Source organism: Anolis carolinensis, chromosome 6, assembly GCF_035594765.1.
Source record: "Anolis carolinensis isolate JA03-04 chromosome 6, rAnoCar3.1.pri, whole genome shotgun sequence".
Classification (NCBI taxonomy): Eukaryota; Metazoa; Chordata; class Lepidosauria; order Squamata; family Dactyloidae; genus Anolis; species Anolis carolinensis.
In genome coordinates, this window is record NC_085846.1 from 110,787,911 (window position 1) to 110,815,326 (window position 27,416).

Sequence of the window (27,416 nt, forward strand, 5' to 3'; positions counted from 1 at the left end):
GAAAATATATTTTCATTCACAAAGTATTTTCTAACACAGAATGATAATTATTTATCATGAGAAGAAAGAGTTTTGGTTTTCATACTTGCAAACCAAAGAAAGATTTAATCAAGATAAAACGAAACTAGCTAGTGAAACTGGAGAGCATTGGTTTCATTTAGAATTGTGCAAGGATGATGATCATGCAATTTGAAAAGTGTGTATATGCCTTTTGAAATTGGAGATGGATGATTAAATGGTAAAACATAATAAAATTGGACCAGAAATTTGGGCATGATGTTCAAATGGATGCATGAGAAATAAAATCTGGATTAAGGATATTAAATGTACCTTGTGCTGTAATTTAAAAGAAAACTTGGATGGTACATAACTTCATATAAACTGTTAACAGTATAAATCATGAGTCATTATAAGACATTTGACAGCTAGATCCGTAATGGAATAATGCATTTCTTTGTTCATTACAGTTTGGATTTGGGGGAATCAGAGTTTTTGTGTGTTTTAATTAGTGTTACATGTATAAATATTTATGGTTTTAGAAAAGCATGATAAAATTGGCAATGATCTGAGTCAAGCTGAAGTAAACTGGAGAGAGAGAGAAATGCAGTGTTGGATATCGTCCTGACTATGGATGCTCAGACTTGTACACCATTACATCCAATGGGCAGAATAAGATATAAGATGTTTTATATCTTATCATTATAGATAAATAACTTTCAATAATAATAATAATAATAATAATAATAATAATAATAATATACTTTATTTATATTCCGCTTTATCTCCCCAAGGGGACTCAGGGCGGATTACAGAACACATATACAACAAACATTCAATGCTGATATACAATTAACAAAGACAGACAATACATAAACAGAAGTAAAGCTTTTCCCGTCTTTTCCATTTCCGGCATCTGGACGCTGTTCTCAACTTCGGCCACGGAGGTGGGGGGGGGGAGCTGTCACTCCATCTTCCATGTCAAGGAACTTTGTTATCCTTTAGATATCCTCTCAATCAAATTGTCAGCATGTCCTAATGGGCATCTTTTATTACCTCCCTGCTTAAAGTGGTACCCATTTATCTACTCACATTTCTGTTTTCGATATGCTAGGTGGACAGGGAGCTGGGGCTGACAGTGGGTGCTCACCCCAACCAAGGCTTGAACTGCCAACCTTTCAATCGGCAGGATTTTCTGCAGCTTAGCTGTTTAACACGCTGTGCTAAGCCCAGCCTCGTTAAACTTTTTAATAAGTTCAATAATAATATTTTCCCAAATTTGAACCCCTGGGAAAGTTGTTATAATGAAATCAGCATAACATTAGAATGATGCTGAAGGTTATATTCTGATAACCACATTTTTGCAAAGTGTGGGATCATGTGCTTTCCATCCTAAGGTTGTGTGATAAAAGTTTTTAAATTTTAAGATGCTGGTTGTTTATTTCTTTAAAGTTTTGTTCCTGGTGAAAGCTACCTTTTGCTAAAACATCATCTATAGAAATAAAGTAACATACATTTCCTTACAGTACCCTTTTCAGTAAGGACTTTGCTTATACAAAGCTTCCACAGTGGATATTAGGCTTGTGCAGAACAGGTAAACCTTGATCTGTTTCGTGTCCTGGCTTTTGGTGGGGACCGCAGTCTGTTTTTGGGAGCCTCTCGAAATTGGGGGGGGGGGGGGGAGGTAAATATCTGTTTTCACTCTGGGGTCTCGAAAGATCCATTTTCTATTGGGGGGGACTTCCCAGGCTCCCCTTCCCATCATTTTAGGCATTTAAGCTGTTTCTACTCTAGAGGAGAGGTGCTCAGCTGCAGGCAGGCACATGTTTAAAGGAGGCTTCTTTACTCTTTCTCTACTCTAGAAGAGAGGCGCTCAGCTGCAGGCAGGCACATGTTTAAAGGAGGCTTCTTTACTCTTTCTCTACTCTAGAAGAGAGGCGCTCAGCTGCAGGCAGGCACATGTTTAAAGGAGGCTTCTTTACTCTTTCTCTACTCTAGAAGAGAGGCGCTCAGCTGCAGGCAGGCACATGTTTAAAGGAGGCTTCTTTACTCTTTCTCTACTCTAGAAGAGAGGCGCTCAGCTGCAGGCAGGCACATGTTTAAAGGAGGCTTCTTCACTCTTTCTCTACTCTAGAGGAGAGGTGCTCAGCTGCAGGCAGGCACATGTTTAAAGGAAGCTTCTTTACTCTTTCTCTATTCTAGAAGAGAGGCGCTCAGCTGCAGGCAGGCACATGTTTAAAGGAGGCTTCTTCAGTCTTTCTCTACTCTAGAGGAGAGGTGCTTGACTGCAGTCAGTCAGGCACACACACTTTCTGGGCCTGCACGCCACACACGCACACACTCTTACTAAGATAAGGAGGCAAGTTCTGTTTCTTAATCTAGAAGATGTGCGTGGTTGTAGGCAAGTGTTTGTGCTTTCTGAAAGCCACACACACACTCTTTCCAAGGCAAGAAATCTATTCGCAAAAAGCAGATTAGGAGCCGGGATCAGTTCTTTTTGTTTTTGTGTCAAGCTGATTTTCTTATCAGGAGGGGGCTTTCAGTGGTTCTCAACCTGGGCCCCCCAGATGTTTTTGAACTACAATTCCCAGAAATCCCAGCCAGTTTACCAACTGTTTGGATTTCTGGGAGTTGAAGGCCAAAATATCTGGGGACCCCAGGTTGAGAACCACTGTGTTACGTGCTCCCAAAGATAACAAAAGTAATGAAAGAATTGATGTATTGAAGGAAAACTAGAGTGCACAACTCTAGTGGATATACCATATAGTTACAATTTACCAGGTGGAAATGCTGTATCATGCTGTAGATTGTATATCTGTTGTTTGGAGAGCTAACTCACATCTTCAAAGGCAACTTGCTGCTTGATCTTAGGAAAGTGAAAAGGCCTATTCAGTTGGCGATAAGAGGCGTACATATGAGTGGACATATTTGCTCCATACAGAGGCATTTTGCTCCTACGTTTGCACTATAGAAATCTCTAACCCTCCTTTTCTTTGTAACATGCTAGCTTCCTTGATGAAAATTTTAGAGATGGTTTTGAATGTTGCTTCATTCTGCATGTGGTTACCATGGTTTGCCAGTTTGGATGAAAGAGAACTAAACACAAAAGTGTTTTTCTTGTTCTTACGGAGTCCGCTTCAGCGCTGAAAAATGTTGCGCAATGAGAAACCTCGTGGCTTCTGATAAACCCGTTTATGGCCCAAACTTCTGCCTTTAATTTGGAGGAAGAAACATCTGTCTCCCAAGAAGTCCTAAAAACTGAGTTATTTTTGGAGCAACTGGGTCTCAGCCAGGCCTCCAGGAGCAGTGGGAGCTCCTAGTGACAAATGTTCTTTATCTTGGATCCCATTGCCCGGTTCACTTTCATAAAACAGGTTTTATAGCCTGGAGAGAGAAAGAGAGGGAGAGAGAAAGGTTTCTTCATGTTGTGAAATGTAACAGTCCTTTTACAAACCTGCTGACCCTGGAATAGTCTTTTTCTTTATCTGCCTTGAAAATAACTTACGAGTTCAGGCAAATATGTAGGCTCTGGCTGTGATTTGTTTCCAAATGTGTGTCTGTATCTATATTGGTCCATCTTGTCCAAGAATGTTTACAGGGATCATGGGATCTTCAGAACAGAAAAGGGAAGCGTTTTCCTGTCCCTTCTTTTTGAGATAAATAATGAGAGGTTATATCCAAATGCTTTTGCATGAGCTCTGCCATTGAGCTATAGCCCCTTCTACATGAATTATTTAGGCTGGAGCCTTATACCTACTTACCTATGGATAAGTCCTATTTTATGAAGTGAGATGTACTTGTGTGTTTAGCAGTAATGAGCTGAAGGAAGATGAGACTGTCCATTTGCTCTCTAGGCCGCCAGAAAAGTGAAATGCTGTTTTGGCTACATGAAGATTTGCCTCAAGAATTGAATCCATTATCCAAAATGCCTGGGACCACCAACATTTCATATTTTGGACTTTGGAATACCCATATTTGTATATACAGAAGAGTCTCACTTATCCAACGTTCTGGATTATCCAATGCATTTTTGTAGTCAATGTTTTCAATGCATTGTGATATTTTGGTGCTAAATCCGTAAATACAGTAATTACTACATAGCATTAATGTGTAATGAACTACTTTTTCTGTCAAATTTGTTGTATAATGTGATGTTTTGGTGCTTAATTTGTAAAATCATAACCTATTTTGATGTTTAATAGGCTTTTCCTTAATCTGTCATTATCCAACATATTCACTTATCCAACGTTCTGTCAGCCCGTTTATGTTGGATAAGTGAGACTCTACTGTATGTGCATAATAGAAATGCGACCCATGTCTCAACATGAAATCTATATTTATCCATTTCTGTTTCTTTGATGCCTTATACGTAGGGGCTAATGGTGACCTTAAACAATATTTGTCATTACAAGTAAATGTGCCTAGTACTGCCCAGGTTGATGTCACTGATCCTTAAAATGTATTTCACACCAATTTCCATGCAAAATAGATCCCAATATGTGTTGTCGAAGGCTTTCATGGCCAAAATCACTGCGTTGCTGTGAGTTTTTTTCGGGTTGTATGGCCATGTTTTAGTAGCATTCTCTCCTAATGTTAACACCTCCTAAACAGGATGCCTCCAGGCAACAAAGCCCAGGCCACCTCTATGCATATACTGTCACTGACTAAATTTGCAGCTTCATGGCTACTCAATGCTATTCAAGCTTGCTGATTGCAACGTTCACACTTGCTTTAAACTAGTGGTTCTCAACCTGTGGGCTGCGGCCCAGCAGTGAGCCATGAGAACAAAAATCCAGTCCGGGAACCTCTTTATTTATTTATTTATTTATTTTATTAATTTTATTTCCGCTCCTTTCTGCAGAGCTGACCATTGCATTGGATAGACCACGTCAGTTCTAGATTATTAAATATAGTTTTCTATGGGTGAGCAGATAGAGATTACTGGATGGCATATGTTCTGTATCAGAAACTAGAGCTGATGTGGTCTATCCAATGCAATTTTCTGAGTCAGCACTCCAGATAACCAACCCATATCTAAAGTTGACCAAAAACTGATTTGTAACCCTTTTGGTACTAATGTTGGAGAGTGGTCCCTGGTCAAAGTGGGACCTGGTCAAAAAAAGGTTGGGAACCACTGCTTTAAATGGACAAGGGTTCTTCCTCCCACTCTGGACATTATTCCACAGGTATATATACACCCCACTTGCCTCACTGCCGACAGAACCTCTGAAGATGCCAGCCACAGATGCAGGCGAAACATCAGGAGAGACTGCTACTGGAACATGGCCATACAGCCCGAAAAACTCACAGCAAACCAGACACCCCAAACTGCCCCTCACAAAACAAAACAAAACACAAACCTCTTTTCTGGGACCATAGCCTTTTCTGGTAGGCTATTTCATAAATGCCACAGGGCTGTTATGACATATTAAATTGTAATTAATGCACATTAAGATAGCAATGTATCACCTACAAGATCATAATGTTCTGGAACTGCTGGTAATGGAGTGTATCCGCCCTCCTGTTTCTTTTGCATTAGCTGATTACATTTGCTAGCATATTAGCAGTCTGTCCGCAATGGCTTTTGCTGGTGTTCTTTGCCAGGGAGAGAAGCAGTTTACATGAAACCAAGGCTGGAATGCAGTTTTGGAGAGCACCCTAATTCAAACTGATGGGTTCTTTTATCATCATTATTTTTTAAACTATATCACAGAACACTCCTGTGTACTAGTGACTAATCTGTGAAAGACCATATAGAAGTCATGGAGCTCCACGTTACTGTTTTTTTAAATGCTCAGAAACATGTGATATATAAATATAGAGCTTTAAAATGTTGACCCAGGAAAATTGGACCTTCTGGCAGGAAGCTTCCTCTTCTCTTCCTAATGGCAGAGTCCATTTATTTATTTGTCACACCTTTCCACTAAAAATAGTGCTGTAGTCAAGGCAGCTAGCAAATAGGATTTCTAAACATTCAAACAACATAATTATGGTTATAGAGTGAAATATATAATAGAAATGGCACATCTTCCTCCCCTTCGTATCGGGGATGCATTCTACAACCTTATACCAACATAAGGAAAATATTTATTTCCATATCTTCAAGAAATAACCTCCAAAGTGCATTGCCTGAATATCTTAGGTGCTGGACAGATCATAGTAAGATATATTGTCCTTTAGATAGCCTTGCCCTGAAAACAATGGGCAATTGGTGCATCTTTTTCCATATAGGAGTAATATTATAATACTATGTACCAGTTACTATATTGTGCCTCAAATACAAGACTCTGTTTTCTCCTGTACTGAATCAATTGAATGCAAATTACCTCTGCATTTTTAACTTTGTTTACGGTGAATGAAGTTAAGAACAAAAGGCAAAAGTGGGGCTAAGACAGTGTAACCAGGGCACTTTAAGAGTAGCTGAGAAAGCAGGATTGCAGAGGATTAACAGGTTTTCTCTACCAAACTGGGATAGCTGTAGGGTATGACATTGCAGTTGTTAAAATATGATTTAACTAAGGCAAGGGCGGATTGTTGCAAAGTCAGGTTGACTCAGGAAAGGTCATGATTGGCAGGTTGAGCTGAATTGCGTAAAAACATCTCTCATCACAACTGCCTCCTGGGAATACTGTACAGGGAAAGCACAGGAGCTTAAAACTGATGTTTTACAAGTATTGTAATAACACTTTATCTATTTATTAAGTATCTATAATAAGAAACATTGTCATCTGTAATATTTAGGAGATTAACAATGTTGTAACAGTAGCTTTAAAATGGTTTAATGCTACGGTTTATTTACAAGTAATAACTCTTTATTTATTAAGTATCTATAATAAGAAACATTGTCATCTGTAATAAGTTGGTTTAGGGGTTAACAATGTTGTAACAGTAGCTTTAAAATGGTTTAATGCTATTGTTTATTTGTATGAGTGGTATGTGTATATGCATTTGTAAATGGAGTCACGTTTACCTGTTACTCCTACATGTTTTTGAGAGGTGACATTGGGGGGGATTTGGGACTATTTGAGGGTATATTTTAAAATCTGAAGGCTTTTCAAAAATGAAAAATAATAACTTGCTTAACATCTTCTTGAAGTGAGAAGCAGGGCATCTCTGGGTAGAAGCAGCGCATTACAGTCCATGTTTTCTTTGCTGAAGACAATCCTATCTCAGTGTTGCTGTGAATTTTCCGGGCTGTATGGCCACATTCTCTCCTGACGTTTCACCCACATCTGTGGCAGGCATCCTCAGAGGTTGTGAGGTGTGTTGGAAAATCCCAACAAGGATCCCCCCAGGCAGGAAGCAGCCAGGCTTTGAAACTGCAAGGCAATTCAATGCTAATCAAGGTGGCCAATTGCAACATTCACGCTTGCCTCAGACAGACAAGAGTTCTTTCTCTCACCCTGGACTTTCCACAGAGATATAAACCCCACTTGCCTAGTTTCCAACAGACCTCACAACTTCTGAGGATGCCTGCCATGGATGTGGGTGAAACATCAGGAGAGAATGCTTCTGGAACACGGCCATACACCCCTGAAAACTCACAGCACCCCAGTGATTCCAGCCATGAAAGCCTTTGACAACACAATCCAATCTCATTCATAAGTCGACAGGCAACTTGAAAGGACACACAGAGAGGTTACATTTAAAGTTTTATTATGTTTGTCCCAAAATATTGAAATATAATCATACCTGGAAAATAACACCTTATAGGGAATATCTACTACCTGGATGTTTCTTATGCTATGTTTTCCTTTTATTTATACTGAGTAATGTTTGCACTGTGCTGTGTTTTCCTTTTGATTTTATGTGCAGTGTTTCTACTGTTTATATTGCATGTACTCTGTCTGCGCTATGTCAGATTTGGATTCCTTATGTGCAGTGTAGCGTTTTATGCAGTCTATTGTCTTGTGTGTGTGTGTGTGTGTGTGTGTATGTATGTATGTATTACGTTACACATTTATGCTGATTGGCACTTTGTGATGTGGGCCATATAGAAAGTCCATCTAATCTGGCATATAGCCAGTTGGGCAGAACAATCTCATGGCAGTTTCACTCCCTTGTTTGCCAATATCTGCCAACAGTACCAACTTTGTACCAAACCAGTCACCTGATTACTATTGGCAACCAGCAATTTCCTTGTCTGTCAAGTTGCTCAGCTTCTATTCTGACTGCAAATGAATTGAGACTCCTTCCTTTGTGGCTAAAACAGAAACTCAGCAGCTCTTCGTGGTCAAGCTAAGCAATTTGTCAGCCCAATGTGCTTCCAGTGCAATTTTGTTTTTTTACTAGCCTGCTCCTTGCTCTCGAAAGGGCCTCCATTTGTTCTGTTCAGTTCCAAATATGGTCACTTCTGTCAATTGACTTATTGGGGTTGTTGTTGTGTGTTTTCGAGGCTTTTATTTTGTTTTGTTTTTTTGCAATTTATGATGTCACTTAAGTGAATGGGATTTTCTGGGACTAAGAATATTTGATTCACCCAAGGTCATCCATGTTGGATTATGGATGTATGTGTATGAAATGTAAATCAAGTGTTTTCTGCTGTTGTGCAAGATGTGTGTTTCAGCAATGAAACAGTTAACAGTAGGCTAGTTTTGACTGACAGCTTGCCATGACCTATCAGGCATGATTTCTGCCTTTGAAGGTCGGAACTTCCTTCGGACTGAGGAATGTGCTTTCTTATCTCTGTGTGTGTTGAGCTGTGCTTGCCGAGGCGAGAGGCTGAAGAGAAATGCCAGCTCAGAGCGATGGCTTTTGCTATGCTTTGTAAATATGTATTATAGATATTGAAATAAATGTTTGGACTTCAAACTACTGATGTGTTTAAGTCTGACATTGAAGAGGAATTGGTGTGGCAGATGATTTCAACCAATTCATCAGGGTGCTGAGGATCCGGAACAGATGATCGATGGAGCTTGAAGAAACCCACCTGGCTCGCATCCTGACCTACAATCCAATGGGTTTCCATAACTGAGTGGGGAATCAAAGCCTGGTCTCCAGAGCCAACCATTCAAACCAGTACACCACACTGACACTCTTATTGAGAGAGTAACTTATTTTACCTTCTTACAAGTTGGAAATGCACCTAGTATTGCAGTGGCTGAGTCAGGGATAGGAAATTGTGGCTCTCCAAAGGTTTTGGTTTTCTAGAAACCTCACTCAGTATAGTATGAAGTATGGGAGATATAGTCCACAACCTCTGGTCAGTGCTTCCCCAATGATAGCCAAGTTGTGCCATGAACTACAGTAAACACTTCATTTTCAAGTAAAGATGAAACTTGTACAGAGTTCATAGCAGTGAAAAAAATGTAATTAGGAAGTCTGTAACCTTTGTAACACCCCTTACAGTGGTTGGTTTGCCTGCCTGAGTCTCTGTTGGCTTTAGCCCCTCGACAGAGTCTTGCAGTTGAAAGAGAATGGGGAAAATTGTTCTTTCATAATAATTTGTTTGTTTGCCCTTCAGCCTATTTTTACGCACAGCACTAGGCCAGGGAGTTGTGCCAGCCAAATTACCAGTCAACAATTAATGCAAAGAGCGTTCCCTTGCAAAGCTGCATGCTCATGCTTCAGATGCTTGCAATGATTCAATAGCAATCTCTCCTCTAACATTTGCCCAGACAAAAGGCACTATTTTCAAATTGCAATATTACTCCTCTCTTATTTATATAAAGGGCGCCCATCTCAAAAGTAAACAGCAAAAGCAATCTGGGCTGGGACCAATGGTCAGAGCTCACCAGCTGCGTGAGCAAAAAGGACAGGCATAAAAATGATCAGTGATACAATGACAAGGCAAATATGATGTCTTAATGCCAGCTGAACTCTGTCAGGGAGCATCTTGTCAGGAGATGTTTTTCCTATCACATGAAATGACACATTTAGCTCTATCAAAATTCCCCTTTTATTTATGTGTTAAACCATTTCAGTGCACTGATGTAATCCTGGAAATCATAAGTTTTTAAAAAGTAAAACTAGAGGCAGAATAGAGCCATGTCTGGATCTGTTTGAAACTGCATTATGTGCTCAGTGTAGACCAGGCATGGGCCAACTTAGGCCCTCCAGGTGTTTTGGACTCCAACTCCCACAATTCCTAACAGCCTACTGGCTGTTAGGAATTGTGTGAGTTGGAGTCCAAAACACCTGGAGGGCCCATGTTGGCCTATGCCTGGTGTAGATCCATATAATACAATTCAATGCAGTTAAACTGCCTTATATGGATCTATAGCCTCATTGACAGTGCTTTATAATGCAGTTTGAAAATGGTCAGCATAGGCTCACATAATGCAGTTCAATGTGGTTAAATTGCATTTTGTGAGTCTCCATTGAGCATATTATGCAGTTTCAAACTGCATGATATGGCAGTGCAGATCTAGTCTAAATCACCAAGATGTTTGGTGGGAAAGGAAACATTTAGTAATCCTTTTAAGGCCCATTTATAGCGCCATGATTCCACTTGAAATACCATGGCAACATACTACAGAGCCCTGGGAATTGCAGTTTAAGGAAGAACGTTTAGGATTCTCAGCAAAAGAGTTGCTTGAAACTCTCTAGATTCTGGATTTCTGCAGGATGTTGCCATGGCAGTTAAAATAATAGTGCCGTAACAGTGTGTTGAATAGGGCCCATAGAAGCCCAGTCATGGGGGAGATATTCATATCTCCTTAGAGAGAAGTTTCTGAAGCTTTGAGGTCATGGTCATAAAGGCCCTGCTTTTAGGCTAAAGATGGAATAGCAATTTTATTGTATTTAGTTGTACCTTAAGTCAGTATCATATCATTATAGAGATGAATAGCTTTCTTTGCAGCTGATTTTGACTACTTACATAGTTCTATCGAATATGCTTAAGACTGACATCCATGCACAGTGACAAACCTTTGCACCCTTCCATATGTCTTATCCTGCAATTCCTACCAGCCCCGACCAATATTGAAGGGATGTCTGTATTGCAGGTCAAAATGTCTCTCTGGTGAAGACAATTCTGAGCGAGATGACTCACTCAACATGACAGTGTCCTACCATGGTCTTCTCATATTATCACCCATCTACAGAGCTTTAGAAAGTGTTAAGATATTTTAGTCAACAAAACAGCTTCCAGTTTTTCAACTCTGTAGTATGGAAATTTCCACCAGTAGTAGACTTGTAAAATGAAATAATAATACAAAACGAAAAGCCTTGTTGTTTGAAAACCTTTAGTTCCAACTGCAAAAACAGTATCCAAATGGAACCCATTAGTTTTGATTAGTATTTAACAAACCTACAACCAAAGGTCTGAGATTTCAGCTCACAGTTTTCTACTATTCATTCTGCATTTTTGTTTTTAAAGCTGTTTGCTAAGCTGCTGCTGCTGCTGGCAAATGTTTCTCAGATGCAAGAGTTAAGAATTACAGTTGGTGAAAAAAGCTAAAGAAAAGCCACAGAAACCACCAAATTCTCTTTAATCTCTGAAAAGAATTCATGATTTGTTACCTTTATATTGCCGTTTCTTTCAAGGAGCTCAAGGCAACATAGATGGTCCTTCCATTTGTATCTATGTAATAAACCTTTACAGGAGATTAGGCTAAGAGATAGTGATTGACCCTAAGTCACTCACTGACTTTCGTAACCCAATTAGGATTTGAAATCAAATACATTTAGTAGTCTATCACATTAATAAACTTTTTTATTGAAAAAGGAAGGAGTCTGATTGAGATATATTTAGAATATAGTTATGAGGATTTTTTGTAACATAAGAAAGAAAGGAGAGGGTGAAAAAAAACATGGCAGCACTTTTAGGACCAACTAGTTTTTATTTTAGCATGGGTTTTTGTGGATATAACTCTATTTCCTTGGACACAGCACTGAACTAATATAAATCCACTTCTTTAATGGCTATAGTGGATATTAGTCAAGCATTTCAGCTCAACCTTGATCTGTTTCTGCTGGCTGCATACCGGTAGACCCCCATATCCATTTTTGCATGCCGGATGGAGTTTTTGGACCACAGCAGATAAATACTTCTAGATCCAGCCCATTGATGGCAGTGGGGGGTGGGGTGGCTCCCCGGGCTCCCCTTCCCATCATTTTAGGCAATAGCATTGTTTGTCCTTATATCCTTCATTTAGACCTGCATCAGAGTTAAGATTCCATTCTTTCTGCAATCCTTTCCCTTTGGTCTGTAGAGGAGACCTGGCTTTAATACTTCCTTAAAACTTTCTACTTTTTACTCTAGAGGAGACAGGCAGCAGTGCACACACTCTTTCTCTGCTCTCTCTTCATGCAGCTTTACGTTAAGGCATTTTTAAGGAGTCTTCCCACTGGGAAGGAAAAGTGATGACCTGAGCTATCCTTTCTTAAAAAGCTCTCTCTTTTCTCTTGACTTGCTTTTGCACTGCAAATCCTGCCTTGCCTTTTCCCCTCCCACGCCTTTCTACTTTGGGTTTAATGCTTCCTTAAAGCTGTTTCTACTTTCTACTCTAGAGGAGAGGTAACTAAATACACTGAAGCCCAGATGCAACTGTGATGCCAAATAGGGGAGGAGGAGCCGTGATGGGCTGCCACGTGGTCCCATTATGAACGGGAAAACATGACGGCTTGCCCTTGCCGTTACGGCCACCCGGTAGAGCCAAAGAAGCAGGTTTAGCCAAAGTAAAATGGTTAAATCGGATTCGTGCACAAGTCTAGTGGATATAATCCTCTACTTTGTATGCAGTCCTTGATACTATGTGTTTTTCAATGAAAACACATGCTGAAATAAAACCCTATGCTGCTACATTTCATTTTAAATCCCTATCTCTTCCTCCTTTTTATGTTACTTTAAGGTGCTTTAAGGGTTTTTGATTCAGGATGCATTCACAGTTATACATAAAACAATTCTAATTCACAGCAGAAGAAAAGCCCTGGGCAGTAAGCATAACCACATTTCAGAAGTACTTCATCCCAGCAGGCTCAGCAGGAATGACTTCCGAATAAACATGTAAGGGCTTATGCTGACGGCACATATAACTGTGTTTCTTTGCATTCATCCCATGTTCCTCTTGTCTTTCATATTTCTCTCCATCAGTTTTGTTCTTGTCACTCTTATATCATTTTCTTGCCTTGGTTGGCTGCCTTAGATTGCCTATTTTCAGCTCCTCTGCTATAGAATCACTCAGTTGGAGATATCTCTGGAAGCTACAAGGGTTATCCAGAAAGAAGATTATGTTTTGGAATTAAAAATAAACGAAGTATAGGAGAAAACATTTACCGTATGCAGTTGAAAGCCACACCCAAATACCACTTCTCAACATAGTTGCCATTCAAATCTAGGCACTTATCATTGCGAGGAATGAGCTTGGAAACTCCACCCCCACCAAACTCTGCCGCTTGCTTCCTCAACCAGCCGGTCTCCCCTTTCCACAGCTGCGCATCGTTGCCAAAACGCTGCATTGAGGAAGCAAGCGGCAGAGTTTTGTGGGGGAGGAGTTTCCAAACTCATTCCTCACTATGATAAGTGCCTAGATTTGAATGGCAACTATGTTGAGAAGTGGTATTTGGGTGTGGCTATCAACTGCATATGGTAAATGTTTTCTCCTATACTTTGTTCATTTTGAATTCCAAAATGTAATCTACTTTCTGGATAACCCTCGTATTTAGCCCAACTGCCTGGTCAATGCAAGATCTGCAATGCAGGTTGCGGCGGGGACACCAATTTAGATTAATGTGTGCTTTTAAAGACAGGATAAGACAGGTTAAAAGGAGTGAAGAATGCTATACTGTTGGGGAATGTGTCTGTTGCCTTGATGGAGCCCAAAGTTCACTCTCTGCCTTGAAGATATGCAAGAACAGATGCCATATTTCTAATATCCCTTTTCTGGGCAACTTGTCTGAGCATGTGGTGGCTTGACAAAGATGATCTGCTTTCAGACCAGGATATGGCACTGAAATGACCTTAGTTCTTCTGACGGCTGCTGCACTTAGGAAAGACAAAGGAGTGCCACAGTATTGAGCTTCCTAGATGTCTCTGTTGCTTTGCAACCATTGATCATGCACAGGGCCGGTTGTTACTAGGCGGCCGCTGACGCGGCCGCCTCGGGCGCTGGCTGCTAGGGGCGCTGTCGAGGCGTCGACAGCGACCCGTAGCGCCACCGACGCCTCCGGTGTTGGCGCGGGCCCGTGGGGCTTCAATCCCCGCGCCCGCGCCAAGCACCTAGGCCATTTTGCCCTTAGTAACAAACTAAGGGCAAAAATGGCCTATCTGTGCTGTGCGCATGCGCACAGCCAGATAAGCCATTTTTGCCCTTAGTTTGTTACTAAGGGCAAAATGGCCTAGCTGTGCTGTGCGCACGCGCACAGCACAGCTAGGCCATTCGGGCCTTACTTCCTGGTCGCGGCCGGCGATCGCCCGGGCGATCGCCGGCCGCGACCAGGAAGTCAGGCCCGAATGGGCTATCTGCGCTGTGCCCGTGCGCACAGCGCAGATAGCCCATTCGGGCCTGACTTCCTGGTCGCGGCCGGCGATCGCCCGGGCGGTCGCCGGCCGCGACCAGGAAGTCAGGCCCGAATGGCCTAGCTGCGCTGTGCGCGTGCGCACAGCACAGCTAGGCCATTTGCCCTTAGTAACAAACTAAGGGCAAAAATGGCTTATCTGGCTGTGCGCATGCGCACAGCCAGATAAGCCATTTTTGCCCTTAGTTTGTTACTAAGGGCAAAATGGCCTAGCTGTGCTGTGCGCACGCGCACAGCACAGCTAGGCCATTCGGGCCTTACTTCCTGGTCGCGGCCAGGGCACGCTGGGCGGGGGGCGGGGCCAACTCTGGCCCCGCCCCCCGCACTATTCGCCCTGGCCCCGCCTCCCACACAGCGTGGGAGGCGGGGCCAGGGCACGCTGGGCGGGGCCAGGGCGTCGGAGGCGGGGCCGGTGGCGGGGGCGCTTTTTAGCACCCCCGCTTAACATTTAAAAATATCTCCGGCCGGCCCTGATCATGCATCTTAGGCAGGGGTCCCCAAACTAAGGCCCGGGGGCCGGATGCGGCCCTCCAGGGTCATTTACCTGGCCCCCGCCTTCATTTATAATATAATATTTTTATATCAGTTTTAATAGTATAATATATTGTATATACATATGATATTGATAATAATATCATTTTATACAATATAATACTAATAATATTATCATATAATAATATTAATTATATGTTATATATTACACATAATATTACAGTATACTGGTATAATTCAATATAGTAATATATAATGCTAATATAATAATAATAATAATAATAATAATAATTTTATTCTTATACCTCGCCCCATCTCCCCGAAGGGACTCGGGGCGGCTTATATATTGTGCTATGCGAATAATATAATATATCATATGTACATACAGCTGCTCTGAGTTCCCTTCGTGGTGAGAAGGGCGGGATATAAATGTAGTAAATAAATGTAGTAAATGAATAAATAAATAATTTTGGACTTAGGCTCGCCCAAAGTCTGAAATGACTTGAAGACACACAACAACAACAACAACAATCCTAATTAACTTGTCTATCTCATTGGCCAGAAGCAGGCCCACACTTCCTATTGAAATCCTGATAGGTTTATGTTGGTTAAAATTATTTTCACTTTTAAATATTGTATTGGTCTTTCATTGTTATTGTTGTTGTTTTGCAATACAAATAAGACATGTGCAGTGTGCATAGGAATTTGTTCATAGTTTTTTAAAAATATAGTCGGGCCCTCCAACGGACCGAGGGGCCGTGAACTGGCCCCCTGTTTAAAAAGTTTGGGGACCCCTGATCTTAGGATAGGAGGATATGATGGTGCAACTCCTCTCAATGTATCAGGGTGGCACTGGATAATTTCTGCTGAGCCTCCTGACTGTTAAGCTGTGAGATGCTTCAGGGTTCCATCTTATCTCCCATGCTATTTAATATGAAACTATTGGGAGATGTCATTGGGGTTGGATGCCATGACTATTCAGGTAATGTTCAACTTTGCTTTTCATTGGAGTCCCCTGGATGCTGTAATGAGTGGAATGAGAGATAATCAACTACGCTGGTTCCTAATAACATGGAGGCTTTGTGGATTGGTGTTTTTTATTCTGGAATGTAAGTCTTGGATAGCCCCCCCCCCCCTTGAAATGACTTCGGGCCAGTCAGTATCTTTCAACTAAACCTTTACAGGTTTATTATTGTGCTAAAAATGAGGAAAACACTCACATATTCCACCTTTGTCCACCTTGAAGGAAAGGTGGGATTTAAACGTGACAAAAACATCAATAACATTATTGCCTTGCTTACATTAGTATATTGGGACACCACTATTCATGTATGAATGCCATTGATTGATAGACCATAGAATAATAAAACTATAAAATTGGAAATTATAGTATAAACCTCATCTTCACAGGATCAGTACCTGTGATTTTACCTAAAATATCTCTCTCTAGGTCAGTGGTTCTCAACCTGGGGTCCTCAGATGTTTTTGTCCTACAACTCCCAGAAATCCCAGCCAGTTTATCCGCTGTTGAGTTGAAGACCAAAATCATCTGGGGACCCCAGGTTGAGAACCACTGCTCTAGGTATTTTCTGAGTTCTTCAAGGTAACTCTATGACAACATCCAGCAAAAGCCATTCATTTCAGTAGAGTTTGCTACTGATCAGTTTCTTATTTCCATTATAAGTTGAGGAGTGTATGCTCACAGATACTGGGGTCTTACTGTACACCAAGGATAATTGAGTCCAACCCTGTTATGATGTATATATTGAAATTTACCTTGTACATTGACTTGTATTTATATGAAGCCCATCTTACTGTACATCAAGGATAATTTAGTCCAACCCTGCTGTGATGTATATATTGAAACTTACTATGTACATTGTCTCAGATGTATATAAATCCCCAATAATTATAATAATAATACAATTGTGTTGCCTTGTGCATACATTAGGGAATCTGCTTTGCCGTCTTCCCCTTCCAAAGGCTCTGTTATAGCTTGGGAGGCCTGTGAATCATTTTAGCATACAAAGCACATGGAAAGGTCTGTCTAGGTCTTAATAGCATATGCAATAATGCAAGTGCTGGAGCACTGAGCGAGGGGAGGCGTGTTGTTTGTCCATTAAAGGCTATTAATGTGCCTGTTCTGGAAGTCAATGCACAGTGCTTTACTGGAAGAAATTTCCCTTATCCCCAGGAGTCGATAAGAGCTGCATTTAGGCAGATCTGAGAGATAGGTTGCTGGTATCCCCACACACCAGCATGGCATCATTAACCCCCACAGTTTTCTATAAGTCTCCCAATTTGGAGTCTATGGGGCTTTGGCCTTTCCAAGAATATAAATTCAAGCACTGCTTAGCAAAGCTCTGAGCTCCCTCTGCTGCTCTTTGCTAACATAAACCACAGCTCTGCCTTACATCTGTAGTTTCTTAGCCATTTCAGAGCGAAACATATTAAAAGCCTTGGGGAAAAATCAGCTAAAAAAACTCTTTCCTCTCATATTTTCTCTGAAGACTGTTGTGTGCAGAAACAAACAAAAAAGGTGATTTAGAATATTTTCTTTTAGAATGATGAATAAAATGCCTAAGATAAGGTATTTATATTTTTGGGGTTGTTGTATGTCTTTCGGGCTGTGTGGCCATGTTCCAGAACTTCTGGAACATGGCCACACAGCCTGAAAGACATACAACAACCCTGTGATCCCGGCCATTAAAGCCTTCGACAACATATTTATATTTTTATTTTCCTGCACCATTATTTGGTAGAGTAGAAATTTATATAATGGCATTATTAGTAATGTATGTTTGACTCAGCAATACAATACACTGCCCTAGTTAGTACCTGGATGGGAAACCACTGAGGAATATCAGTTGCTGTAGGCTATATTTCATAAGGAGGCAATGACAAACCACCTCTGAGTATTGCTTGCTGAAGAAGTGCATTGAGTTTCCATAAGTCAACAAGTGAATTGAAGGCACACAGACAAACATTAAATTAGGAGCAGACTAATTCTGAATAAAAATAATTTGTTGCGTTCACTGTTAAGTGTTGCCTGATGAAATCAAATCTGTCACTTAAGAAAAGACAATTGAAATGACTAAAGCAAGAAGAAACAAGTTTGGCTTGCAAAGCTTTGCTTAGTTACAAATCATACTTATCGCTCTTTCTTTTATATTAATAACTAATGGGATTGCTACTGCAGTCGCTGTTCTCATCTCCCAGTCTGTAGGCAATGCTATTTAAATGGATGCATTTTCCTGCTCCCAGTCAGCCATTGGAGAGCGCTCCATCTGCATTGGAAATGGAGAACGCTCTCCTATTGGCCAGCGGGCACCTCAGTCCAGTCTCTTCAGGGAATCCTCTCTGACATCAACAGGGCTCAGCCAATCACGGCGGAGCCAGCTCCAGCTGGGGCGGGAGCAGGAATTTCAAATGTCTGTACTGTATAAAATGCCTGTTTTTCAATGTAATGAGATCTCGGCTTACTTTGGTGGATAACCGTGAGCTGGCATCACTTTCAGCTGATTGAATAAAATACCTAGGAGGCTTCTTCTTCAATTTGGTGAGATTTATTCGAGAATATTGGGCTTCTTCGTCTCACCAAGCACATGGACCTACAGGGTGGCTTGTCATCGGTACCAGTAACAGCATATCAGAACTTGGTAACCACGTTTCAGGTTTCGCTATCTGCGACTCGGATCTTGCTATCCACAGCTGTTTTAAATTGTTTTATTTCAGATATAGATAGATAGATAGAACTGCTATAGATTAGATAGAGATTTTTTTTTGGTTAGCAGGTCTGGAAAAGTAGTAAGGTTGCTGAACAAAGTGACTTGGATTTCGATTTAGGGGCCTAATTGTCCTCTGCCGACACAGCAGACTAATATCTCTTAACTTTAACAAGATTTGGATTTGAAAACTGCAAAAGGAGACGCCTCCACATCTATCATGCCTTTTTAATAGCAAATGTTTCCTAAAAACCATTTAAAACAAGGGGTGATATTGATTTCTACAGGACAATCCCAGGTAGTTTTAGTTACTGGTAACAGCTACACACAACCTTTAGAAATGTTTACATTGCTGTGGCAAATCTGGAGGAGAGCCTATTTTCTACTCCTCTCAAGTAATATTCTTGCTTGACTGAAAAGCACCTGCGTAATTATGGTTCAACCCAAGAGTTGGAGAATTCATAACTTAAATCCCATAACCCTCATAGAGGATGTAAAGGGATTCAGTAGATTACTCTCCTGAAGAGTCTGCTAATTGCTGTCTTATTTTGCTCTGAACCTATAAATCCATCAGCAAGAATGATAAATGCTGTGCTTATAGTTTAGCTGAAATTCTGGGGAATCTGTTGGCTTGTTTTCAGATCATATTATAATTGTTCACCATGAACAAGGTGATCCTGTTCTGAAGCAGATAGGGGTAAACGCTAAAGCAGATACAATCCATTGCAGTGTATTTCTAACTCAATTTAGCTTTCTGTGTAACATGGAAATAGGAGTACTTCTTTCAGAGTTTAATGTCTGAAAAAAAGCATTTTTAATTCATAGTTTTTCAATTTTTGGCTTTGCAACTGGTGCAGTCCCAATACAATATGCAATTATTGTGCTAAGAGCAACAGTTCTGGAGAGCTTATCTAAATTCCTCCTCTAGTTCCAAATGGCAAAAATAGCCCAGTTGTCCAGAAGATACAGCTTCAGACCGGACCATCTAGTGCTTTACATGACAAAACCCATGTGCCCTCAATTATCTTATTGAGGAAATAAAAGAAAATTGATGAGCAGCTGAGTATGTGCGTTTCTTCTATTCATGAAGGGAACTGAACATCTTCCATTAATAGGACTGATTTCATATTCAAAACAATTTGTTCTAAACACAGAACAAAATACTTTCTCCTAAAAGAGATTGAATAGCATTGAGGCACATTGACAATGGAATTCCAAACTGGGATTCGGCGGCATCTTTACTTAGATATTAGACAAGTTCCTAGTTTGAATTGCAATTCTTGTTTTTCCCCAGCTAATGTTGATGTCAGCTTGGTGATCCTGGATAGTTATAGTCCAAAAAGGGAAAATTATCTGACCTTAAGTAGAGTTGGCAATGAGATCTGAGAATAATGCAGAATCATGGTAGTGAAGGATGGGTGAAATCTGCACATCCAGGGGAAACTGCCTCCTTCAAATCCATAGTTTTGTGAATATCATATAAGAGTTTATAAACACTAGTTAGTAAAACACAGCCTCTTGAATAAGCCATACAGACCTACCTCTGCTTTTTGCCTACCTTATGTGAACACGGCCTGAGTCAGCTGTGGGCAGCTTGTTTTGCCTCTCAGTTAATGCAATTAATCAGTTTGCAGTTACCTCCGTGCCCTTCCCTGGAGCATCTGCCTGACCGCTATTGGAACAGCTTGCTGAGTTGGACAGATGCTTAGCTTGATCTGGGAGGGCTCTTTTCAAGTTGTAATGAGTTAGAGATAGTACATCATAATAATTGACTGGAAGACCTTTATCCTTCACCCCATTTCCATTTCATTTTTTTTCTTTGCCCAATTTGCATCCTGCCCATAGAAGGGGAGAGGAGGTAAATACCATATATACTCAAGTATAAGCCAACCCGAATATAAGCTGAGGCACCTAATTTTACCACAAAAAAACTGGGAAAACATTGACTCCAGTATAAGCCGAGGGTAGTAAATTTCAGAAATAAAAGTAGATACCAATAAAATTACATTAATTGTGGCATCAGTAGCTTAAATGTTTTTGAATATTTACATAAAACTCAAATTTAAGATAAGACTGTCCAACTCTGATCAAATCACTACGGTAGTCTCATCTTCTTCCATGTAAATGTGCTTATGTATCCTTTTAATAATAATAGAGTAAAATAATACATGTAATAATAATAATAATAGTAATAATAATAATAATAATAATAATAAATACAGGAAAATAATACATGTAATAATAAATAGAGTAAAATAATACAGTAGAGTCTCACTTATCCAAGCCTCACTTATCCAAGTTTCTGGATTATCCAAGCCATTTTTGTAGTCAGTGTTTTCAATATATCATGATATTTTGGTGCTAAATTCGTAAATACAGTAATTACAACATAACATTACTGCGTATTGAACCACTTTTTCTGTCAAATTTGTTGTATAACATGATGTTTTGGTGCTTAATTTGTAAAACCATAACCTAATTTGATGTTTAATAGGCTTTTCCTTAATCCCTCCTTATTATCCAAGATATTCGCTTATCCAAGCTTCTGCCGGCCCGTATAGCTTGGATAAGTGAGACTCTACTGTAAATGTAATAATAATAATAAGATCAGAGTGAAATAATAAATGTATTAAAAATAATAAAAAAACAGAGTAAAATAAATGTAATAGTAGCAATAATAATAGAGAAAAATAATACATGCACAATATATTCTCGAGTATAAGCTGACTCAAACATAAGCCAACCAGGACCCTCACCCGAGTATAAGCCGAGGGGGGCTTTTTCAGTCTTAAAAAAAGGGCTGAAAACTAGGCTTATACTCGAGTATATACAGTATGTTAATGTGTGGTGAAGTATGGTATTGGGTGCTATTTTACTAAATTAAACCATATATTGTTGGAGTGTGTGTTGCAGCTTGGACTTTCTGCAAAAGTTGTTCTATGTAGATGCTGCTAATATAATGGAATGCATGCCCCATACTTGTCAGGAAGTGAACTTGTTAAGAGTAGATTGAATTAGATTCTTAGCTCCATCACAAGAGATAGTTATCTAAGTTGTTGGCTATAGTAGGGATACTTCTTGACACTGTGGTAAATTTAAGATCATACACAAATACATACACACACAGTATATGTATGTGTGTGTTACACACACACACACACACACACACACACACATAGGCCACCCCTAGTGTTAATTGTGTTTGTAAATTGAGAACTTTAATGACAGATCAGTTTCAATCAGGGAAATAAATCTATGGACTCATCAGGCAATATGGATCTTGTCTGGTGCGTTACATTATTGGATGTCGCAGTTTTTCGGGGCTTTGCAAAATCAGTGCCTGGATACTGAATATATCCCACATCTTTATTTTATTTACAGTATTTATATTCTGCCCTTCTCATCCTGAAGTGGACTCAGATCCCAGAACACACACATGTGGCAATCATTCAATGCCATTTATACAATGACAAGACAGACAATTGAACATAGATAGAGGTATATATAAAGACTTTTCCCATCCTCGGCATCCTGGAGGCTTGTGCTCAGTTCCAGCCATCTCCCTGCTGAAGAGCTTTGTTTGTAAACGCCTCACCGGCGTTTTTCTGGCACTTCCTTATGGGTGTCTTAAAATATCTCTCCACTTCTAAGCAGTACCTATTTATCTACTCACATTTTGCTTTTGAACCACTAGGTAGTTGGAAGCTGGGCTAAAGGCCAGGAGCTCATCCTGACCCAGGCTTCAAACTGTCAGCCTTTCAACTGACAAGATTTATTGCAACTTGTGGTTAAACCTGCTGTGCTAAAGCCCAGCCCATATGTACCCTGTTTCCCCAAAAATAAGAGCCCCAAAAAATAAGACCTAGTAGAGGTTTTGCTGAATTGCTAAATATAAGGCCTCCCGTGAAAGTAAGACATAGCAAAGTTTTTTGTTTGGAAGCATGTCCGCCAAACAGAACACCAGAGCTTGCAGGATCGGTAAATGTACGTACCATAGATTGTTGTACATGGAAATAATGGTAGTAACAAGAAATTATTGAAAAGATTCACAGTTTATTTGGTTATGCTGGTTTGTGATGACAACTACTGTACAGTATATAATAAATGTTTATTTTTTTGTTCAACAATAAATGTGAATTCTTCTTCATGGAAAAATAAGAAATCACTTGAAAATAAGACCTAGTGCATTTTTGTGAACAAAAATTAATATAAGACACGGTACATATATGTAAATAAAGTCAACCTTCCATATCTCTGGGTTCCACCACTCACAGCTTGAAGATAATCTTTAAAAATGCCAGAAAGCAAGCCTTGATTTTGCCATTTTATAGGAGGGACACAATTTCACCATCCCATTCTGTGCAAAGGGACTTGAGCATCCATGAATTTTGGAACCAAACTCTAGAATGCCAGGTACCAAAATCCAAAAACATTTCGAGTTCTAAGCATTTTAGATAAAAGATGCCCACTAGTGGATTAATTCAGTCAAGGATGTTATGGATTGCAAGGCCTGAGCAGAGCAGGGGTTCTTGGAAGCCTTTCAGCTGTCAGTAGAAATTGACTTGACAGCAAAGAACAACAAAGTACAGAGAAGAAGGGAAATTAGCATGTGCAGTCTCTCAAGTGTTTATTGCATCCGCCTAGACTCTGACTGCACAATGTGCTATGCTCTGTGCAGTGAGCTGCAATAGGAGCGCACCGTAGACATGGCTTGTGGATGCAAAGTAAGCAAAGCAGAAACCAATCCTTTTACTATATATCATGTTGAAACTTCTCTCCCTTTGTAAAGTATTCAGGCTTTAAAAGACTTGTTATGTAATTTTAACATGTTTTTTCAGCTGTGTTCCGGATTAAAACATCTCACCCTTCCAGAAATACATGGCAGGTAAAGGGCTGTGAGATTTTTTCCCCTCTTCTGCAAAGGTTCAGAAGGGCTTGGTAGTAACCTCAAGCCAATGATGTTTTATTTCCCCCTTGTTCTGTGTTTTAAAACCTCCCTCTCATTAGAAAACCTGTATATCTGGGCTGTAGGAGTTCACAAATGCTTTTATTATTATGGTGGCTAACAATAAAAGCGTTTTTGCCTCCTGGTGTGCCTTGATGAGGGCATTAGTTTGTAACCCACTTACGCAAAGTTTTTTTATCGTGTCAGAAGCGACTTGAGAACATATTGCAATTCGCTTCTGGTGTGAGAGAATTGGCTGTCTACAGAGTTGTTGCCCAGAGGATGCCCGAATGTGTTACTGGGAGACTTCTTTCATGTTCCCACAAGCTAGAGCTGACAGACAAGAACTCACCCTGGCTTGCAGATTTAAACTGGCCACCTTCAGATCAGCAACCCAACCTTCAGGTCAGCAGTTCAGCTGGCACAAGGGCTTAATTCATTGCGCCACTGCTCCTTTCCTCAAAGTTAAAGTCTGATATAATAGGAATTAAAGCTCAAAGCCGCTTTTTTAAAAGTCTGTTTTATTGCTATCAGTAATATTTTCCCAGAAATTGCAACTATGGTAATAGAATATATTCTCATAACCAGAAATTATGTGCAAATTGAGATTCATTTAGATTCCTAAAAATTCATTAGCTGGATGAATAAAAGCATGCTAAGCATTTTTATGTGGAAAAGGTGTGCTTGTCTCTTTTTGATGAACTTCCTTCTTAAAGCCACTGTGATAGGCTTATAAAAAATATAATCATGTCTTCTCCTTAATGTGCCAATCACGTCTCTGTTAAACATGAGAAAAGTGTCCTGTGAGGATACCAGAGATCTGGAAGAAATGAATATGGTTCGCATTTTTTAACGCAAACTTACCTCACTCATCCTTCCTGAATCTGTACATTAACCAATGCATATCTGCATTTTAAAACACAGTAAGTCCTCCTTATTAGCATGGGTTAAGGACACAGGAGCTCCATGAAAGTGAAAAAATACAAATTAAAAAACTATTTATTTGTCTGATAAGGTAAAGGTAAAGGTTTCCCCTGATGTTAAGTCCAGTCGTGACTGACTCTGGGGGTTGGTGCTCATCTCCATTTCTAAGCCGAAGAGCCAGTGTTGTCCATAGACACCTCCGAGGTCATGTGGCCGGCATGACTGCATGGAACGCCGTTATCTTCCCGCTGGAGCGGTACCTATTGATCAACTCACATTTGCATTTTTTAGAACTGCTAGGTTGGCAGAAGCTGGAGCTAACAGCGAGCACTCACTCCACTCCCCAGGTTTGAACCTGGGATCTTTCGGTCTGCAAGTTCAGCAGCTCAGTGCTTTAACACACTGAGCCACCAGAGGCTCCATGACCATAGACCTAGAGATTCCTAAAGAAAACATCTTAAGCAAATCTGCAAAAGGTAAATCCACAAACGTGGAGGGCCTACTGCATATTGTATTTGTTTTAACCTGTAAGCTTCCTTCAGTCTGAATTTAAGTGACAAGGACCAAACTCCATAACAATAATAAAAACATGACTATTAATGTTATTGAAAACCCAGCCAATGGAACTTGATTTGGGGTTAAGATAGATGACCTGCAGAGGTCCCCTGCCTGCTACTTGGAAATTCCTAAAAAAAAAAACAGGGCCATTGCACCCAGGTCCTGCCTCAATCTTTTCACCAAGTACGCACAAGCACCACAATCTCTCCTTTCTTACACTCCTAACAGCTGCCAACCAATCTCCCTGTGTCACAAAGGACCCAGGCCTAGGAGCACACTTTAAGCTCATCAAGCTATCTTCACACCCTTTTGTCTGCATTGCTTGGACCCATCATAGGATCTTGGGATCTTGTCACCCACTGACCCTAATCTGTTACCATCATGGGACCCTTATCCCAAGGGACAAACCCATTAAGCACCCATTGTCTCCATGACCCAACCCACAATTTTCTCAACACTTTCACTCCCAGAGTGAGCAGACACACCAGACTGCAAACAGTTTCCAAGTTAACCAATGACAGTTTATTGAAATTCCCATTAGACCTCTCCACTTATCAGCAACTGAGGGGAGCCCCCGGTGGCCAAGGGGATAAAAGCCTCGTAACTTGAAGGTTGGGTTGCTGACCTGAAAGCTGCCAGGTTCAAATCCCACTGGGGAGAGTGCGGATGAGCTCCCTCTATCAGCTCCAGCTCCATGCGGGGACATGAGAGAAGCCTCCCACAAGGATGATAAAACATCAAAACATCCGGGCGTCCCCTGGGCAACGTCCTTGCAGATGGCCAATTCTCTCACTCCAGAAGCAACTCCGGTTGCTCCTGACACGGGGAAAAAAAAAAAAAAAAAAGCAACTGAGGAACTTTCAACTGATCAACCACCATGAACCAACGGCCCCTTTAACCAATGAGACTACAGATCCAGAAACCACACCAATCATCTAAATTCTCACTACTTTTAATGTCTGTAAAATACCTATAAAGTGTCCTTCCTTGTAACTGTGAGGTATGTCAGATCTGGGATTATACTTTCTTCCCTGGCATCCACTTTGGCCATCTGTCAATCTCAATCAATCAATCTCTGTTCCTACCTTCATCCTTGCATGTCTTCATTGGATCAATCAGAGCTTCGGGCAAGCCCCAAGATTTTGGATGTGTTCAAGACATTTGGCTAGATCTTTTTTTTCATGTCAGGAGTGACTTGAGAAACTGCAAGTCACTTCTGATGTGAGAGAATTGGCTGTGTGCAAGGATGTTGTCCAGGGGACGCCTGGATGTTTTTGATGTTTTATTATCCTTGTGGGAGGCTTCTCTCATGTCTGATAGAGTAGCTCATCTGCGCTCTCCCTGGGTTGGATTCAAACCGGCAACTTCCAGGTCAGCAACGCACCTTCAAGTCAGCAGTCCTGCTGGCACAAGGCTTTAATCCATTGCACCACCTGGGGCTCCTTGACCATGTAGGAAGAAGAGGACCTATTAATCTAAGCTAGTGGTTTCCAACCTTTGGTCCTCCAAGTGTTTTGGACTTCAAGTCCCGGAAATCCCAGCCACCTGAAGTCCAAAACACGTTAAAGACCAACAATTGGGAACTACTGACTTAAGCAGTGTGATGCTTATTGGCATCATCTACCTTCCCATTTAGTTCTGTCTTCGCTCATTGGGAAGATGTTTTGCAATCGGCGATTTTTCCCCAACAGTGTTACTCCGGAGATGTCACGTTCGATTGGTGCATGGTAGAAGAACTGTCAGCGCTGGCTCTTGGCATTATTTTCTCATCCCTTTTCTCTCCTGCAGTTTGTTTTGCCTCCTAATTTGCTGCAGGGAATGCAATGATATTATAATGCAAAAGCCTCATTATGCCATGTTGGCAGAAGGCTGGGAACAGTAGACAAGGCAGTAGCGTTTGGGCTGCAACTAATTTAATACAAGCCCGGTTGCTAATCAGACCATCATTACTGCCATGCCTGTCTTATGTTCTCCAATAAGTTCCCTCTAAAAATGTATTAGCACTGACAATATCTTTAAAACAATGCAAACAATTCTAAAGTAGAGGTCTATCTTCTTCCCTCTCCGGAACAATAATTTGTTCTCACTACATTGTCTTAGATTCCCATCTCACATACACCCTAAACCTCCCACTTATGCATTTTTAAACAATCCCTTTCTCACACATGGATAAGTTTGTGCTTTTGTCCCAATAGTATTGGCATTAGCCCCTCTTTCTAAAGTTAATAGAAGGATTCTTATAATCAACTCTAGATTGTCTGAAGTGTGCTTGGCTCACAGCCGCCGAGCATCAGATAAAATTGTTGTCTGCGTTC

The 27,416-nt window shown here is 40.6% G+C and overlaps 1 protein-coding gene across 1 annotated transcript in view; it reads left to right on the plus strand.

Moving 5' to 3' along the window:
• prkag2 (protein kinase AMP-activated non-catalytic subunit gamma 2) overlaps positions 1–27,416 on the plus strand; it is a 223,253-nt gene that overhangs the window by 21,194 nt on the left and 174,643 nt on the right. The gene's annotated exons all lie outside the window — the stretch shown is intronic.